Source organism: Meriones unguiculatus, chromosome 6 (assembly GCF_030254825.1).
Source record: "Meriones unguiculatus strain TT.TT164.6M chromosome 6, Bangor_MerUng_6.1, whole genome shotgun sequence".
NCBI lineage: Eukaryota > Metazoa > Chordata > Mammalia > Rodentia > Muridae > Meriones > Meriones unguiculatus.
The window spans coordinates 32,627,167-32,633,166 of record NC_083354.1 but is presented as its reverse complement, the minus strand read 5'-3'; the positions used below and the strand labels follow the sequence as shown (position 1 = coordinate 32,633,166).

The 6,000-nt window shown below is 58.7% G+C and overlaps 1 protein-coding gene across 2 annotated transcripts in view; it reads left to right on the top strand.

Moving 5' to 3' along the window:
• Window positions 1–435: 435 nt before the first annotated feature.
• Myrip (myosin VIIA and Rab interacting protein) overlaps window positions 436–6,000 on the top strand; it is a 115,457-nt gene continuing 109,892 nt past the window's right edge. For both annotated transcript variants that reach the window (XM_060385053.1, XM_060385052.1), the window contains exon 1: window positions 436–566. The gene's annotated coding sequence lies outside the window, so the exon portion shown is untranslated. The remainder of the gene's footprint in view (window positions 567–6,000) is intronic.

The window sequence follows — 6,000 nt, the reverse complement described above, 5'->3', positions numbered from 1 at the left end:
GCTCCGGCGCTGCGGAGGACCGGAGGTCGGGCACGTGCGCGCGGGGGAACTCACGCCCGCCACCCGCCGCGCCGCACTGCGCCGCTTCGCGCAGCGCCCCGGGCGCGCGCAGCCCCGGCCCCGCCCCCTGCCGGCGCGCCCCGCCCCCGCCCCGCACGCCCCGCCCCCTGTGGGCGCGCCCCGCCCCTCCCCGCGCGTGCCACCCGCGCGCCCGGGGAGCTCGCCGGCGGCCCGCGGGGTAGGCGCCCGCCCCGGCGCACGCGCGCTGCCGTCGCCGCCCCGCACGCGCCCCCGCCCCCGCCCCCGCCCCGGGCGCCCGGGATTGGCGCTCGGCGGGCCCGGCGGGGGGCGGCGGCCGCGGCTGGCGCTGGCTGGCTGGCTGGCCCGCTGCCCGGGGCGGGCGCCTCCCTCGCCGCCGCCGCGCGCCCTCGTCCCGGCTCCCGCGGCGGCTGCGGCCCGGCTGGGCGCTCGGGAGCTGCGGCGCGGCCAGCGCGCCTGGGCGCTGCGGCGGGGACCGGTCCGCCATCGGGAGCCCCGGCGCGGAGCCGCTGCGGGCGGCCACCCCGGTGAGTCCCGCGGCTCTCCGCCGCGCGCCCCCGCCGCGGTGCGGCAACTTTCGGGAGGGTGTCCGAGGACGGGGCGCGGGCCCCGGAGCCCGGCCGCCTGCAGGGCGCGGGGGCCCCGACCTGGCCCCTGCCCGGGCCGCCCTCGCGGCCTCCCCGCCGGCCACGTCGCGCGCGGGCTGCGGTGCCCCGCGCACCTCGCCGAGGGCTCCGCGCGCCGGCGGCGCCCCGAACCGCCCGGTGCGCACCCGGCAGCCGGCCAGCGCGGGCCGCAGGGCTCCCACACGCCCATGTGTGGACCGGGCTGGTGAGGGCCTCGTGGAAGGTCACGGCTGGTGCGCAGCGCTCACCCGAGACTGACGCGCCGGGGTCCGGCCGCCGGAGGGGCGCGCTGAAGGAGGCGCTGGGCCGGGGGTCGCTGCCCGTCCCGGTCTCTTTAACCCCCACATACAGAGGCACCAGACTTGGGGAGGTCTCCACCCGCGGGGTCTCCACAGAGGGGCTGGGGTGACGTCTGGACACACCTTCCGCGCGAGTGTGCTGTGCGGCGCCTGTGTGCTGGGAAGCCTCGCAAGTGCGGCATCGCAGGCCGCGTCCGCTCCTGTCACTTAAACGGGGTGTTTCTGCGGGGTGTGGAGTGAGGGGCTCTGCTGAGCGCTTGCCAGCTGGTGTTCGTCTCCCCGAAAAACCCCGTCCTCGGGACGTGCAGCCCAGCGGAGACGCCCCCGCGAAGGCCCGGGGAGGGAAGCTGGCACGCGGAATGGCCGTCCCCAAGAGCTGCTCCCATCCCCTAGGAAATGCCTTGAGTGGACTTCACTTCTGTCCGCCCCACCCCTACCCCATAGTAAGCATTTTGTTTGTTATCCTGAGACTTCCCGGGCACAGATGGCGGCCTGTCCAGGTGTGGTCGGTGCCGTCCAGGCTGGGAGAGGCTGTTTACTCTCCCATTTTGAGCTGGGGAGAGGGGTGTTCCTCCCGCCTGCTCCCGCGCGTCCTCACCCCTCTGACCTGCAGCCACAGCCCTGTGGTGACACCACTGCTCACAATCCCGTGATAACTGACAGGCCTCCGTCTGTAAGGTGGAACACTCAGCTTCCAGTGTTCCCAGGGCTCGTGGGGTTCAGGGTGCGGTGTGAAAACGCGCTGGGGTTGTGACAGGGAGAGGGGATCTTGCCGGAGGGGTGATGTGGAGAGGAGGTGGTTTGGGGATCTAAATGTCTTTTTCTAGAGACGGTTAGTTTTGGTAAAGCTTTGAAGACTGCTTCCCTCTTCATGTTGGTGTTGGCGGCCTGGGTGTGGGTAGCTGTGTTTTCCTGATCGCTCCCCCACCTATGGAGGGGTGCCTCTAGGCCAGAAGTGTGCTGTCCCTTCTGCTGGGGACTCTCTCTCTCTCTCTCTCTCTCTCTCTCTCTCTCTCTCTCTCTCTCTCTCTTTCTCTCTCTCTCTGAGTATGGGCATATGTGTATCTAGTCAAGCAACTGTGGACATGTTGTGTGTGGCAGGATTCCCTCTGAGGTCTGCATTTTCTCCTTCTCTGCAGGAGACCGGTGGGAGGGATTTGTTCATGGTTGAGAAAGTGAGCCGCTAGCCACATCTGGTGATTTAAACTAGCAGCCACATCTGGCGATTTAAACTAGGAGCCCCAACAGACCATCACCCTTGCTGAGGCGGGGTGGGGGCAAGAGAGCCTGGCTGTGGCTGTTCAGATCAATTTGATTCTCTCTGACCAAAAAGTGCCTCACAGAACACTAGGTACCCCTCCCCCTCCACTTCTGCCCGCTTAGTTCTGTGCTTGATGTGGTCTTGTCTCAGAGTTCAGGTAAAGCAGGCGTGTTCATCAGCCCTTGGTCACTTTGTTTTTAACCTTTTATTAAAGTATAATTGCAGAAGGCTCTAAAGTGTGTGTCTGGGGCTGGAGAGGCGGCGAAGCAGCTATGGCCGCTGGCTGCTCCTGCAGAGGGCTTGGTTCTCAGCACCTGCAGGTTGGCTCACAACCAAGTCCCCAGTTCCAGGGAATCTGACACCCTGCTTTGACCTCTGCAGAGCACGCATGGCACACATACAGGCACCCAGGCACGTGTGCACACGTGAAACTAACTAAGTCCCTGACGTGTATGTCGATGGATTTTCATTGACAAGCCACACCTGTGTATCTAGTGCCCAGATTAAGAACAAAAATCTGCAAAGTGTCTTTATAACTCCTGAAAGGCCATAGCCCCTGAGTTAACTGTCATATCGTTTAGTTTGGCCGGGCAAAGTTCATTTCACGTTTAATCCCATTACTTGGCTATCACCTTGACATGAGACTCTCGAGGTGTTGTTTTCTTCATCCGCCCATCCCCCTCTAAGGCGGCGTCTTACCTGTAGCTGAGGGTTCATGGAACTCTATAGTCCTGGCTGAACTCAAACCTGTGCTTATCTTCCTGCCTCAGCCTCCTGAGCGCTGGGATTAATGGTGTGAGCCATGTCTGGTTTATTTTTTAGTCTCCTTTCTAATGAGCTTAAACCAAGAGTCATTTATCTACAGCAGAAAAGTGGAAGGAAAAGTTTGCTCTTTGGATCTGGGTTGGCAGTCCACGGTCCAGGGATGATTGGTTCTCTGACGGGGTGAGAGCCAGACCTCAGGCATAGCAGAGATTTGCAGTTTACTCCTGAATTGCTTTTCCATGGAGCAAACTTAACTGATGCACATATTAAATTGTGTGTTTTGAGTAAAAAACAAACAAACAAACAAACAAACAAACATGAGTGAGCTAAGTTTTTAATGCCTTTTAGCGTTAAAAGTTGGATGGAATCAGAAAAATCTCAAATGATTTCTGAACTTTTGGGGCTGTTGCCGCATGGTGGTGCCACGTTGGCTGGAGGATCCACATACCCGCCGTCCTGAGTCCTGGAGGGCCAAAAGGGGCCTTCCAACCAGAGAGCAGAAAACTGTATTTGAAGGAACTTCCTGGAGATTCCGGGCTGTTGGAGTTTATCCTGGGACTCTTTTCCCCAGATAGAGTTCACCCCAGGGCTGAGTTGAGCCAAGTGAGCTGAGCTAACGTTGCCTTTTCCTCAGCCGTGCCAGGCTATGGTGGCACAGCCCTGGGGTGCCGGAGAACGCTTGCTTAGGCTTGTGATCTGTCACCCCAGGATCCTCCAAAGGTTTCAAAGTTCCCTTTCCTGAGGCCAGTGGCTCCTTTCACAGAGTAGGAGCATGGTAAGTTTTAAGGAAAGGATGGGCTTCCGGGATGTGGCCCACAGGGAGAGTTCAAGTCAGGAGGAGGAGGAGAGGAGGCTGGGTCTGGCGTGGAGACGGCTAGGTGAGGCTGCCCGTGGCCCCGCCCACATCAGTCACATCAAGAGCGGTTTGTGTTCGGAGTGTTGTGCTCTTTTGGTGACTATATTATTTCTCACTGCAGTGACAGAATTCCTTGCAGAAGCAATAAGGGAAGGCAGGGTCTGTTAGCTCGCAGTGCGCGGATGCTGTCTGCCGTGACTGGGTGGTATGGCTGCTGCACGATGGTGAACGAGAGGTGGCTGATCTCCCCTGCGTGCAGGCAAGGTGTGGGGATGCTCTTTCTGTTTTCTTACTCATCCTGGTACCCCAGGCCATGGGACGGCACCACCCATGGTTGGGTTGGGTCTTCCTTCCTCAGCTAAACCCCTCTTGAAGCATGGTCACAGACAGGCCCGGGAGTGTGTTTCCTGTGGTGGGGCTGACAGTGCAGCACAGCACGATGTACTCACCATTGCTGAGAGTGGCCGGCGTCTGCACGTTCTGGGCATGGTACAGCTCCTCCATCCTTCTAGGTGGGGGGACGTTGGCCTTTTCAGTTACAGACGAACTGGGGCTTCAAAAGCTCAGCACTCTTTCCAAGTTGGCAGGCTTTGTGAGTCAGAGGGCCAAGAGCTGAGCATCCGAGACGGCTTCCCCACACAAACTGTATCCTACAGGGCGCAGAGAGCTTTGCATCCTTCTGTGTCCTCCGTGGCAGCTGGCCTTGCACTTAGGAGCCAGTTAACCCTAACCATGGGATTGTCGGAAATAGAAAGCAGCTCTCCTGAGCGAGTGGGATGTTCAGACAGTGAGGGGAGTGTGAGAACCTGGAGTTGAATTGATGCCACCGGCCATGTTGGGACTGTGAGTGTGCCACGGAGACTGTTTCACCTGGTCCTGTGTTACTAGTATTTTTTAACCTCTAAAGATGTGTTGATGTCTATTGGCCATTGTAGATTTATTAGCTAGCTGTAAGCTGATGAAACACCATTCAAAAGCAACTTATGGGAAAAAGAGTTTATTCTGGCTTCCTGTTCCAGGATGCTGGGGAGGTAGCAGGTGGCTGGAGCAGGAAGCCGACCAATCGCGTTTCATCACACAGGAAGGCAGGAGAGTGAAAGGGAAGGAGGGTTGGGCTGCAAACCTTCACAGCCTGCCCGCAGTGACCGACTTCTTCAGCGAGGTTCCGTGCACTAAAGGTTCCCTAACCTTCCCAGACAGCATCACAAGCAGGAGCCATGTGTTCAACTACCCGAGCCAGCACGTGGCGCTTCTCATTGAAGCCACGAACAACAACAACAAAGCTTCATATGTGTATGTGAGATATATATTTGTGTGTATTGTATATATATGATGTGTGTATGTGTGTGTGTGTGACTGCATGCCTGCTCATACCAGTAATGTGCACGCGAGGACAAGCTCTGGTCCTCACAGTCCACTGTGGCCGAAGTGACGCCTTTGCTGTTCGCAGCCACGTTGGCGTGGCTGGCTGGCACACAGCCTTCCGGGCGGGTCTCATCTCCACCGCTGGTCTCACTGTAGGGCGGGCTGTGGGGTCACGGCCATGCCTGTCTTTCTCCGTGCCCTCTGGGGACTTGAACTTCGGTCTTCATGATTCATCTTTACCTTGGCCTTCTTTGGTCTGTGTGGCTTTAACCTTCACCTGCTGTTGGACAGTTGGGGATTGCTATTGTTTGCAGCAAATGTCCTTGATGACTCTTGGGGTCGCACGTGAGCGTCTAGCGTCTGAATTCCCAGCCTGGGTCGCAGGGTATGATCGCCAGCCTCTGTCTGTGGCGTTTTGTCCAGTGTGGTTTCTAGATTCCCGTCTCGGGACTCCGTGACACGTCACTGTCCACCACACCCTGTTGGGGCTCCTGTTGCCTCCTCTTCAGCCATGGCTGTTTTGGGTTTGATTAACCTGAGCGACTGCCCTCACTGCTCCGATACCCGGCCCTCCCTGGAAGATTACTTTTTTCCTGCTTTCTGTCATTTCACCTCTAAATCACACGGCCTGGCTTACTCACTCTCAGACCCTTCCTTTGGGCCTCGGTCAGGCTAATCATGGTAATTTAATAACAACAGTGATGGAGATGGTGGCCGTGGAATGCTTTGTCCACCATCTGAGACTCTAGAGACTCCTGCGGACCTTCCCATAGCTGATCCTCCACGGCA